The 14,308-nt window shown below is 39.0% G+C and overlaps 1 protein-coding gene across 1 annotated transcript in view; it reads right to left on the bottom strand.

Annotated features, from left to right (window-relative positions):
* DERA (deoxyribose-phosphate aldolase) overlaps positions 1–14,308 on the bottom strand; it is a 114,489-nt gene that overhangs the window by 45,695 nt on the left and 54,486 nt on the right. The gene's annotated exons all lie outside the window — the stretch shown is intronic.

The raw sequence follows: 14,308 nt of genomic DNA, 5'->3' as shown, positions 1-14,308 counted from the left end.
CATTTGTCACTTTCTAAAAATCACCCCAATTTAATATCGCCTAAAGCATTCTGCTGCCATTCGCATCCTGTTACAAAAAGTGCTTGGTTAGCTACCGTGGAACTTTCCACGCCCCTGCCCAAGGTCCAGAGCCACGCAGCTTTTTAAATATCATTATAATGACATGCAAATGACAAATAATTTCTACCTCTCCCATATGTTGGTTAATTACAAGAAAAAAGATATTTATCTACCATTTTGCAAACTAAAGAAAAAAAAATCCTCAGGTCCTTATTAGTTCTTCCATTCACACATAGTAAGTTCTCTTGTGAGATGATAAAGCAGGCCCATCCTGAGAGCTCTGCTAATGACAATAAAGATATAACCACCTTCCCCACGATCTGTCAGGGCATGTCTCTAAATATCTGATGAGAAAGCATTGAGCCCAGCCTGGTATGCTGGATATACGTGCACAAAGCCAGTTGGAAAGAGACTCACAGGTGCAGTCTTGACTCTATTAACCCCTGAACCCAGTGGCAAATCTGGTTTTTGAGGGCTCCACACAGCACCCTGAAAGCAGCTTGGTTAAAAATACACATAAACAGGGTCACCTGGGTGGCTCAGTGGGTCAAACCTCTGCCTTCGGCTCAGGTCTGGGATGGAGCCCCACATCGGGCTCTCTGCTCAGCAGGGAGCCTGCTTCCCCCCTCTCCCTCTGCCTGCCTCTCTGCCTACTTATGATTTCTGTGTCAAATAAATAAATACAATCTTTAAAAAAAAAAAAAACTTTGGTCATTTAAAAAAAATACACATATACAAAAAAAAAACAAAAAACAACAAACCTACATTGAACAACAACAAAAGAATCAAGGGGGAAAACATTTCATATTCAAACAAAGTTGATAGACTTTTAGTAAACAAAATTCCTATGAGTATGAGATTTTTGAAAAATTACATAACACAGTCTTCTGTCATGATACCAGTGATTTTGGCTTTGACCCTGAATCAGGCCAGCTGCTCTTACTCCTTGAACTTGGGCTATTAACAGGACTATGGGGCTTTTTTGCTCCTCCGCATACACGTATATTTTGTAGGATATAAGCATATGAACAAAACCAAGCAGGAAAGAAACATTCTTAATAAGGATCAGGGTTAGGGTAAGCAGTTTTCAATGCAGACATGAGATGTCCTAAATTCACAGGCTTCCTAAAGTACATGTAAAAGACTAAAAATTAGATACAAGTCAGCAAATGCAGTCAAAACCATGAAAACTGTAACAAGGTGAAGAAAACCCGGCTTCCCAATCCTGGAAAACCTGAACGTAACTTGCAGCTCCAAGTGAAAATACAAATAAAAGCGAATATTCTCTTACAGAATGCTTGGTAAATTTTAGTGTTTGTCACTGACATGAGCTAGCACCCACAGCAAGTTTTTCAAGAAAGGACCGAGTAGTTTCACAAATCCCTAATAATCAGTGGTTTGGAACATTAGAGATGATCTGAGATCCTACACTACCTACCTCACCCTGCCCGTCCTCCAAAAATCGTGAGAAGTCATCTCATCCATATATCCAGGACGACAACATGTGTGGGAAAGCAAAGACTAAGTGGCAATAGCAATTTATATTCTTTTAACTCAGGGAACGAATCTTGGATGGAATGACATTTCTCAAGTTACTGAATCTAAAAACAGAACGTTGTTTGCTAAGAACCAGTGACAAGGAAATCTCTTGATCTGAAAATTCGAGAATGCTAACTCAGAGTTAACTCGCAACTTAATTAATGATTTTTCTTGCATAGAACAGCGTTGCCATCAAAAGCAGGCTCGAGCGTCAGACAAATGCGGATTTAAAACACAGCTCCGACCCTTCCCGCACAACCTTGGGCAAGTTAGTCTCTCAGCCTCAGTCCCCTCCCTGAAGTGTCATTAATAATACTTACTTTGTATGGTTATTATGATAATTAAAAGAGAAGATACATACAAAATACTACACATTGTCTGGCTGATTGTAAGAGCTCAGAAAGTTAACCATGATACTTAAGCTCAGAATTCTAGTAAAGTGAGTTTCAAGTAAGTGTAATAAAAGCCAAATCTTATTCATGGCCTGACCCAACTTCTTCTTCTTCTTCTTACTTTTTTTTTTTTTTTGGAAATTTCGGGTAGACTTTTATTTATTTTATAATTTTTTTTTAAACATATAATGTATTATTAGCCCCAGGGGCACAGGTCTGTGAATTGCCAGGTTTACACACTTCACAGCACTCACCATAGCACATACCTTCCCCAATGTCCGTAACCTCACCACTCTCTCCCTACACAGCCCCCCGACCCAACTTCTTATATGGTACCAAAACCTTCTTCTATGGATTAGCACTTACAACCAGTGTGTCATCATACAAGGCTTGACAATATTTTATTACAACATTTGTTGAGATGAAGCCTGATCTGTATAAAATTCTTAAAACAGTGATCCCGACCACATTTATGAATGGAATTACCAGCCTTTTTCTAAAGAGTATTACCTTTGATATCCAGCCAATTTTTTCCCCTACCATGAAAATAACCGCCCACCCCCACAAAAGAAAAAAAGAAAGAAGAAAAGAAAGAGAGATGTATTTTATGACTCAATCATCAGCCCCCTGGAAGTGATGCTCTATAATCCATGATCCAAACTGGCCACTCAGCATAACTGGATTTAAATGAATACGTAACCCAGTGCCTTCTCATTCTCTAACTGCCAACTCCTTAAATCATTTTTCTGACCTATTTTACCACATAACAGGCTCCAGCTTTTCTGAGCAAGTACTTTAATCTTTTGGGTTCCACACTGGAAAGTTGGTCATTTTTTTTTTTTTCTGTTACTATTCTGCTTAGAATATGCTAGAGCAATTCAATCAAAGAGCATACCAAACCTGTCCTTCATATATTGTGGCCTGGGCTCCATCAAGCAAATGCTTCTACTTGGGCCTCTGGATCTTCCCAAGCAATGCAAAGGTGACAATGTAGGCAGGATGTTCCTTAGTGTTACTACTTAAGCATCACCAATGGCAGCACATCCAAGAGCCCCATGACCCAGGGCCACCCACCAGCAGTGGCAGCACCAGAAGTGGCCCCAAAACCCTCTCCCCATGGCACATCTGGCTGTATTCTCCGCTTCCCAGTTTTTCATGGTCCTGCTGGTTTGCCAAGCTTGGTTCTCCAGACTTCTTTTTTTTTTTTTTTTTCAGTGTTCCAAGATTCATTGTTTATGAACCACACCCAGTGCTCCATGCAATACATACCCTTCTTAATACCCAGCACCAGGCTCACCCATCCCCCCAACGCCTCCCCTCTAAAACCCTCAGTCTGATTCCTGGAGTCCGTAGTCTCTCACGGGTTATCTCACCCTCCGACTTCCCTCCCTTCACTTTTCCTTTTCTTCTCCTAATGTCCTCCATGTTAATCCTTATACTCCACAACTAAGTGAAACTGTATGATAATTGACTTTCTCTGCTTGACTTTTTTCACTCAGCATAATCCCCTCCAGTCCTATGCCAAAGTTGGGTAGTCATCCTTTCTGATGGCTGCATAATATTCCACCGTATATATGTCCAGGCTTCTTACTGACTCAGTGAGCTATATTCTATGTCCTCCAAACAGATGCCTTTTCCATTTAACTTAATCTGAATTGGTTTCATTAGTTACCAACTCAGAATTTTATATAAAAAATATTTACTGAGAAGTCTGCTACAGTGTGGGACAATAGTATGGGTGCCCCACTACCTGGATTCATACCGCAGTGCCAAAACTCATTTGTTGTTTGATCTGGACAATTAACTCTTAAACTTTGTCTCTGTCACCTTTTCAGTAAAATGGGGATGATAGAGGTATACACACCTCAAGGAGTTATTTGAAGCATTAAGTAGGACTATATGTATAAAGTGCTAAGGACAGTTTCTGGTACATAGGTTAATGCTCAAGGAATGTCAACTACTAGTTTTCCTGCTGCTGGCCTTGGTGGTCATTACTGCTGAGTGCTTATTAGGTTCCAACAGAGAGGGACTTACAAAAACAAGGGATACTGTGACTTACATTTCTTGAAGAACATAAACACAACCTCTTTGGGGCCTAGAAAGCAGGCTGGGGGAAAATGTTTACTACATCAAAAACTTTTTTTTTTTTTTAAAGATTTCATTCATTTATTTGACAGAGATCACAAGTAGGCAGAGAGGCAGGCAGAGAGAGGGGGAAGCAGGCTCACCGCCGTGCAGAGAGCCCGATGCGGGGCTCGATCCCAGGACCCTGAGACCACGACCCGAGCCGAAGGCAGAGGCCTAACCCACTGAGCCACCCAGGCACCCCTCAAAAACATTCTTTTTTTTTTAATTTTTTATTTTTTTTAAAGATTTTACTTATTTATTTGTCACAGAGAGAGCGAGCGAGAGCGAACACAGGCAGAGAGTGGAAAGCAGAGTCAGAGGGAGAAGCAGGCTCCCCGCGGAGCAAGGAACCCGATGTGGGACTCGATCCCACGTCGCTGGGATCATGACCTGAGCCGAAGGCAGCTGCTTAACCAACTGAGCCACCCAGGCATCCCCCTCAAAAACATTCTTAACTTGGAGGCCATGCTCCCAGATTTCTGGGATAAGAGCTTTGCTATTTGCTAGTTAAGCAAATTTATAGGAATCATTCAATTTTCCTAAGCCTGATCACTTAGAAAGCCTCAGTTTACTCACATATTTTTGTGATAATTAGATACAATAATATATATGGCTAGAATAGAACAAGGCTGTCAGTAGGGATTAATCCTTCAATACTAGATTTCCAGACTTTTCCTTATATACTTCCAGAAATGCAAAAGTAACTTTGAAAAACAAAACAGAACAAGCACTGTCTTAATACTCGTGCAAGCATTAGAATTTACAAATTTAACATGTAAGGAAAATAGACCACTTCACTCCAGCACAAATCATGAAAGCCACAAATAAGCATTATTAGTGTCCAGGTAGTTTTAAGCACCTTGACATCACAGTAATAGATGACATATGCAAATCCAAGTGACCTGATGGCTGAAACGTAACCTAGACAATCTCAGATCATAATGTCCTCTAACGTACTCAACTGTCACTTTCCTTCCGATACAGATGAGCAAAACAATAGAAAAACAAATGGATGGATTTTCCTCCACATCTGCAGGAAAGGACAGCAGCAGGATGTGGATTTATATAATTGCTACCGGAATACACATGTGAAGGAAATTACAGTGGAATTAACAGGTTCAACAGATCCTCTTTCCAAAAAACTCTTCATAAGGAGCAGCTATTGAAAAGAATGAGAAACCCCCTAAGTCTTCAAAGCATCTTCCTTCAAAAATGCTCAGTGTTTTCTATGCCTCAGTTAAATATCCCTGTGGGGTGGCTGGCACTTACCTCCATATTTTATATGCAAAAAGTGAAATGTAGAGAGATGAATGACTTGCCTAAAATTTCCTCACACTTTTCTCTCTCTATCCCACCACAAACATACATGCAGGCAGGCACACACATGTATTTTGTTAAAATACATTCTCAAGAAAATAAACTGAAGAACTTAGTATAATAGTATAATAGTATAATCGAAACCTGGAACCTAAAGGGATGTCAACTCCCATTGAGTTCAAATTACTAACATCACAGACGAGCATCACAACCCTAGCACCTGATTTTCATTCTTTCAGGGAAAACAAAGCAGAGGAAATTGAAATGTTCCAGAATAATTCAGAAATATAAAATAACTTAATTTTGTATGATTCAATAAACTAAAAAAGAAAATCTATGAATTGTTCTATGAGCCTTCTGGATGGGATGAGAAGAGCACATTTGTTATAGTGAAGTACACTTGTCTGAATCAGGACTTTCTGCACTTGTTTGACCAATAATTAGTTGTGTGTCACTTGAGAAAGTTACTGAACTTTCTACTCAAGCATCATTTTTCTACTCAAGATTGGATAGGAGACCTTTAGTTTTGGATCTCAAAGACATCTCAAATCCAGGGGATAAATGTAAAAGTAATTACTTAAATGAAAATGAAGGTAATCAATTCACTTTTTCTCTTGGATCCACCTTTAATAAGAAGCAGTTATAAAAATGAAGGTAAACTTTGATTGGTTACAAAACATTACACTGGTACAATTAAGTCCAAACAGCTTCTTGTTATTGGTTTAGAAAGACAATTTGGAGCTCTACTTTGTGGGAGCTCTTAGCCAGAGAGAGGTGGGGAAGCTGAAATACTCCCAGGTGCACACTGCCATGAAGGGAAACTTGGAAATGGCATGTCACGGGGACCATGGGAAACTCTGGATGCACGTGCTGCCAGATTAGGGTTAGGGGGTGATATCCTCATCAGTTCTGGGAGTTCTGGAGGACTTGTAAGCTCAACCAGCTTGAGTGCACAGTACTAGACCAGGGAGACAGGCTGTCTGGTCAAGAGACTGTTACATACAAGACAACTGATCAAATAAATAAGTATATTGAGGATAATGGGAAAAAGATTTCTTGTGGGAAAAAAAAATTCCACATACAAGTGAAACAAACAAACAAAAAGATTTCTTGTGACAAGAAAGAGGGAAATACAGAAAGAGAAAGGGCAAGAATAACCAGATGATATCAGCTTAAATTCATAGTTTCTGATATAGATAGATGACAGGAAGACAGACAGACAAATAGATATAAATGCATGTGTGTTTATATTGTGTTCATCGTGTATATGTAAACATTCATCTGTTTCCTAGATCTATCCACTGAGAAGGTCGAGAAACCGCAGCCTTGAGGCAATGAGCACACTGAGTGCCCAGATCTTGGTTTCTAAATACCAGTCTTCAATAAAAGGAAGCAGAGCCCCATGGAAAAATGGCTGATTCCAGAGCTTGGGCAGAAAAAGTTAAAGGTAAGCCTGAAGTATCTTTGATAAGAATTCAAGGAAGTTCTCAATGAATGAAATACTACAAATAAGTCAGAAGGGCAGAACAGCCATCTGAAGCAGCTCCCACTAGCCAAATCCGGAATAATCTGAGTATCAAAATAATAATGATATCAATAGATTATAACCAGCTGAGTAAAAAAGAACTCCAGGAGTTCTTACAGAGAGGAAGAAAGTGGGGGAGGAGAAGGTAATGCTAACTAAAAAGTATAGAAGAAATGACAGAATTAGAAAAATCACTATTTGACAACTATCAGAGTAATAACAGAAGAATTACAAATGAATGCTAAAACTACTGAATAAAAGCTAGATGAGGAACAGGATATTAACATAGTCTTTGAGATACCTTCATTCATATACTGTATTAATTACTTCTTAAAACACAAAATACTGATTTTACAATGAAGAAACTTCCCAGACAGCACTTTAGCTATTTAAAAATTAACATCATCCATAATGGGAAAAGTCAACATCTTCTAACTCCTAAAATAATGCACTGGGGAAAACTGAGAAATATTTCTGTGGTATTTCTCCCCAAAATATATAACTTAAATCTAATAATGAGAAAAACACCAAACAAACCCAAATGGAGCATATTTTACAAAATAATAGGCACCTACTCTTCAAAATAAAGGAAAGATTGAGGACTGTTTCAGATTGAAGAAGACTACAGAGACATGTAACAACTGATCCTAAAACTAATAAAGAACATTACTGAGACAATCTGGAAAATGAACAAAGTCTGTGGATTTAATGGTAGTATGGTATCAATGTTAATTTCCTGATTTTGATGGTGTACTGTGGCTTGGTACAACTGTTCTTGTTTTTAGAAAATACACACTGAAATGTTTATGAGTAATGGACTGACAGGCCAGCAACTTAATCTCAAACAATTAAAACAATTACATGTTCATAATTTTATATATATGCACATGCACACACACACACACATATATACATACACACAAAGAGACAATGAAAAGGCAAACAGTAAATGGGGCAGAATTTGTAACTATGGAATCTCAGTGAAGAGTAAACTGTTGTATACATGATTTTTGCAACTTTTCTATAAGTTTAAAATTATTCAAAATGTTAAAAAGACACATTTCACATATGCTGCTGTAATTTATTTAGCATCTAGATATTTTTCTTACAAAAGGGCTTTTGAGATTATCAATCATTCCGTTTTTTATTTTTATTTTTTTATTTTTTATTTTTTTAAAAGATTTTATTTATTTATTTGACACAGAGAAAGAGATCACAAGTAGGCAGAGAGGCAGGCAGAAAGAGGGGGGGGAAGCAGGCTCCCTGCTGAGCAGAGAGCCCAATGCGGGGCTCGATCCCAGGACCCTGAGATCATGACCTGAGCCGGAGGCAGAGGTTTAACCCACTGAGCCACCCAGACACCCCTCATTCCGTTTTATAAACAAACAAACAAACAAATATATATATATATATGATTGTATATGGTATGTACTATTTGGTAACCTGCTTTTTCCCTTCGAAATATCACAGATATCTTTCCATATTAATAAATAGAGGATTGTAGCACAATTTTTAATGGCTGCACAATCTCCCACTACATGGTTATAAATAATTTATTCAATCATGTGCATCCAATAATACTTAAGGTTTCAAATTTTTTGCTATTACAAACAATACTTGAGTAAACGTCCTACCGTTACAGCTTTTCATACATCATGACCTTATTCCCTAGAGCCTTTATTAATTTTTCTGCTCCCATACTCACATGTTATCCATGTTCCCTGTTAAAAATTCAAACATTACAGAAACTAAAAATTCCCCCATTTAAAAAAAAGAAAGACTAATTCTTGCACATAACAGAAAAATAATAATCTGGAAGGCCATTATAAAAATGACTGACAAACGAAAATGGAATTCAAACACCATGACTGCAAATTAGTCAGAATAATGCAAAATATAACAAAACACATACACCAGAGAAGTGGCTGGCATCGTGATGTCACATTAAAAACCTGATAATAAATGTTTTGACTTCTAATGAGGTTTTCAGGAGTAGCAAAAGTGGGTGTACTAGAAACCCAGGATGCATGACATTGTAGATACGTAATCAATAGGGTAGCAGCCAGCAGAGGAGCTGTCTCCTGTCTGTCCCCCCAGCATCCCTCCTACTAGTACAACACTGAGCAGGAGAAATGGAGGACATAGCCTGACCTTCTGCTCATCATTCCCAGCTGAAAAACAAGGAGAAGGCTGTATTTATGGAGTGTGTTCACTGACATGAATCAGAGAACCTAGCCACAGTGGAAAAGACCTGTGTGATGAGTTTGTAGATGCAAGGAGCAGAGGGGGCCACACTGTCCCTGTTCTGGACAGCATCCCAAACAGTTGACAACCCGTGCTACCTTCTGCCTCCCTGTGTCAGCAGACGCTTGCTTCTATAGCGTCTCACTTTTCTCTATTCAAAATGATCTTATTTCTCTCCAGCTTCCACCTCTAAAGAAAGTATATTCTTAATCGTGAGGCTCCTGGCAATCAGTTAGGTTTTTCTGGAAAAGCCCTGCTGTAGACAAAGAAAACTATGTGATTAGTAAAGCTTTCATGAATACAAATTATGATTTTAGTAAAAATTCCACTGTTTAAAGACAATGTTTCCTATCTAAAAGTCATAAAGTAGATTTCCTTTTTATATTTCATGCTATTCAAAGACACTTAAAAAATAACTGTTAATGAATATATCTAAGCAATTATTTTTTGAGTACCAGAAAGATGTTCAACACTGCACAAGAATGGCCTGAAAAGATAATTATATGTACAGTAAAACACTTAATATAAATTGTACAGCAACCTTTGAAACTTAAAAAGTCACAAAATGTTCAAGAACAGTTTTCATCCACCAAGGTAACTAATTAATCTTGTAAGACTAAAACAGAGAAGAGCTAAAACACCAGGTAGTAAAATAACCTACAAGAGATAAAACACACACATTTTGGTCAATAGTATTTGAAGTTTTAAAGAATCATAGCCTAAAAACAAAAACTATAAAAGCCTACAGCTGCCATAAGTATCTCCAGAATTTTTCTGTTATAAACAACCCCCCAAAAAGAGAAAGCACAGATTATAGATTATGTGATTCCTCCCCAAACAGTGTCTATAGATTTAGAGACTGCTTTTCTCGTATTATGAATAGCAGCTCTACAAAACAAAGAAAAATTCTAATTTCTTTTAAGAGATGTTCCTTCTACCATCCTTCCTATGCAAAAATAAGCAAACAAGAGAATCTTGCCCAGATGCAAGATTTTCAGGATCCACTTCCTAAGACACAATAACAGACACAATTGCATTGGCCCAAATATTTCATTCTCTCACCCTGAAACTCTTAATAGTGTGAGGCACGTACGCCACAAATGAAGTTTAGGAGAGCAAGTCGGGGCTGAGGAACTGAAGAGGGTAAACTAGGGCTCTGGATACAGGACACAAACAATATTCCCGAGTGTGACACCGAACACACTATGCTGGAAAATGTTCCGGTATGGAATGGGTTTCCAAAGACTAGTAAAATCAGCTCTAGGTCCTGAGCTCAAAGAACTGGGAGAATCTTGAACGAGGCAGAATCTGATACCATTTCCATGTCGCTGGTAATATATTAAGGTAAATGTATGCAGCAGAGAGAGGTCATAAAAAAGTAAGAAATGAATACCTCTGTATTTACAGAGCATGGGATGTATTTAATTTTCAAAACCTGTTCAATAAGATTTATGAGATGATGAACCCCTTCTGGTGAATGCTTTCTTCAAAGAGCTGTTTAAGAAATGCAACTTAGATGTCGACTTTAATATCATCATGAAAAAATACTGTATTACAGGTCCTTATCAAGGGAATAATACTCCCACACAATGAAAACACCAAATATAAAATCACAGGCCATTATAGCTCTAAAGGACTATAGAAATCATTAAGTTTTATCCCCTCACTGGTAGCTTATTTAAATGGAGGCAGAGAGAAGTGAAGTGTTTGCCCAAGGACTAGGTATAAATTATCAAAATTACAAAGACTAAAATCCAAGCCTTTTAGAGTTCTACTTCATTTACTCAATACATGTACTATTATGGTTACTTCCCTTGACAACAGACTATCACACCAGAAGAAGAGGGAAAGAGAAGAAACCGCAGCTGGCATGGAGGGATTCATCTGGGCCAAGCAACAGGATGATCGATTTACATACATCATCTAACTGAATCCCCATTATAACCCTGGGAAGTGGATGCCATTATTCTTATTTTGAGGAGAAGGAACAGAAGACACAGAGATGTAACTTGCCTAAGAGAAAACAGCTACTAATGGTAGACCTGGATTCCAACCAAGGTCTGTCTGATGCAAAGATGTGCTATCAGCCTTCTAGTCTCCCAGAGTTCTGCTCCCTTCTAGTAATGGGGTACATTTCTGTGGCCAAATAGAAAAGGCGGTGGGAAGTACAGGCGGGGAAAGACAGTGTTCCATAATGAGCAAATCAGGATCTGGTGGTAAAAAGCTTAATAGCAAAAGGCCAGGCAAAAAACACTAACAAAAATTTAAATAAAAAGGCATGTGAGGGGCGCCTGGGTGGGTTAAGCCGCTGCCTTAGGCTCAGGTCATGATCCCAGGGTCCTGGGATCGAGTCCCAAGTCGGGCTCTCTGCTCAGCGGGGAGCCTGCTTCCCTCTCTCTCTGCCTGCCTCTCCATCTACTTGTGATTTCTCTCTGTCAAATAAATAAATAAAATCTTAAAAAAAAAAAAAATAAGGCATGTGAAGTCAAAGGGCAGAGCGGCCTGAACTGTTAGCTGGGGGCGGGTCATCTCAGTGATTTCCACAGCCTGGGGAGCGTTACTGTGCTCTAGGATAATGCTGTTGCTGATACCACAATTCTGAAATTAAACTGTGTTTAAGAGAAAGTGTTCAAGTCAAATTTTTTTTTAATTTTTTTTTTTAAATTTTTATTTGTTTATTTGACAGAGAGAGAGATCACAAGTAGGCAGAGAGGTAGGCAAAGAGAGAGAGAGGAGGAAGCAGGCTCCCTGAGAGCCCTATGTGGGGCTCAATCCCAGGACCCTGAGATCATGACCTCAGCCGAAAGCAAAGGCTTTAACCCACGGAGCCACCCAGGTGCCCCAGTCAAATATTTTTTTAATAGATTTCCTTCTAAAATGGCTAGATTCTCTGATTTGATCAAGAGTTACTGGTCTATGTATGTAAAAATGATGCATGAGGGGCACATGGGTGGCTCAGTCGGTTAAGCAACTGCTTTCCAGCTCAGGTCATAAGCTTGGGGTCCTGGGACCCAGTCCTGCATTGGCTCGGGTTCCAGGCTCAGTGGGGAGCCTGCTTCTCCCTCTCCCTCTCCTCCTCCCCACTGCTTGTGCTCGCTCTCTCAAATAAATAAATAAAATCTTTTAAAAAAATTATAAAATGATGCATGAAAAAGCAATATGGTTTAGCAGGGAAACAGAGCATGCATTCCAGAGTCTGGCGGATGTTGGTTCCCGTGCTCAGGAGGTTTTGTAGTCGTTAGCACATGGTGTGGCTGAAATTGGTGAAGACAGAACATTTCCAAGGGAGAATATGCAGAGTCTGAGGAGAAGTTTGAGAGTTTGCTGGGACAGGACCTAAGGACAACCAACACCTCCGGGATGTTGGGGGAGGCAGAGTAGCTTGCAAACAAGACACAGGGACACAGGAGTAATGAGAAACATGGAGGAAAACCTGAAAATTTAGGGTCACCAACGCCACGACAGGAGAATATCTCTAGAAGGAAGACAGTGCACTGTGCCAAATGCTGAATGGTAAAGCTAAACAAACAAATGAAGAATATTCCCCGGGCACAGAAAAATAGAGGTCATTAGCATCCTGGTCTGTGCAGATTCAGGAAAAACAAGTACATATGACTCTTTTAAGAACTTTAGCCATGAAGGAAAGAACAGAAAGGGAGACTTAGCTGGGGATGAGGGGGAATGTTGGCATGTGAGTTTGTGTGTGTGTGTGTGTATGTGTTTAATGGATAAGAAGAGCTTACATATGTTTAGATGCTGATGGGAATGAGCTAGTAGAGACAGAAACTAAAGACACAGCAGGAAAAAAATGGCCGACAAATGGAGTAAGGTCTCCGGAAATGTGGGAGGAGATGGGAGCTGCCGCAAAGGGACCAGACTTAGGAGGAAGGAGAAAAGAAGAAACAAAGGAAAACAGAGCCTGCTGTAAGGACCCTGAGGGAGTTCCGGTCTAGTGGTATCTATTTTCTTTGAGAAGTAGCAGCTCCATCTTCCACTAAGAGGAAAGGAGCCTCAAGGTGGGTGGGCAGAAGACTTAGAAGTTCGAGGAGTAGAGATTTCAAATTGTCACCAGGAAGAATTCAAGAAGAGGAGTACAAGCCCCTCTTCCAGTCTTCCCTTTGCATTCACCCGAAACTGTGGACCCTGCGACCACAAGACATGGGTAGGATACACTCTGAATGGTCAGCTTTAAAACTGGGATCCTTCCTTTCATGCTTCAGCCACTGTCCTACATTCCTCAGTGCACAGATGAGAGGGACCTGCATTTGAACATGTATTAGCCTGAGACATTTCTGTCTGCACATTCCAAGAAATCAATTTTAGGCTCATATTTTAGTAAACAGCGAATATGAAAGCGTGACACTGAAAAATATAATACATAATCAAATTGAGGCAAATTAAGAAAAATACTACAGTGAAAAAAAAAAGGCTTCAGTCATTGCAGGTTTCTATTTAGAATTAAGTTTCTAGTATTAAATGTTCCTTTTCAATTTGTTTTGGGTCAAGAGGTTATTAACACCATAAAAAAGTTAATAGAAAAGTATGGTTGAGGACAAAGATGTGTTATTATATTTTGCATGAATGCCTGTTATTAGGAAATTATCAGTTCCTAAAAACAACCATTTCTAGTTCATTAAGGGACAATTACATCAAAACCCACCTCCTATTATATTTTATTTCCCAATTAGTATTCTAGAGACAAGAGCACAAGTTATAATAGAAACTATACTTCTATGTCTACAAGTGTTTAATAAAAGACATACGGGGATATAGCTTTTTTTTAATCTAACTAAATCACATAGTCTATTTCCAAATTTGTTTGCAATATTATGCATATTCATTTTTTCCCTCTAATTCTGGCCTGAAATCTATGACTAGAAGAAACAAGAATCAATATATAGGGATAAAGGGTACCCACTTAAAATATGCCTTTAAGAATGATTGCAATCAGCCAAAGCTCACATGAACCATAAAAAAGGGAACAAAAATCAAAAGCACAAAAAGATATCTGTAGACTATCAAGAATTTAAACTGGGTAAGGATTAAAAATGCTACTGAGTACAGTTGGGAGTGGGGCAACACGAACGGCTTCAACATTTCCTTC

This window comes from Mustela nigripes, chromosome 6 (assembly GCF_022355385.1).
Source record: "Mustela nigripes isolate SB6536 chromosome 6, MUSNIG.SB6536, whole genome shotgun sequence".
Taxonomy (NCBI): domain Eukaryota; kingdom Metazoa; phylum Chordata; class Mammalia; order Carnivora; family Mustelidae; genus Mustela; species Mustela nigripes.
Note: the sequence above shows the minus strand (reverse complement) of the source record. Positions and strands in the feature narration are given on the sequence as shown.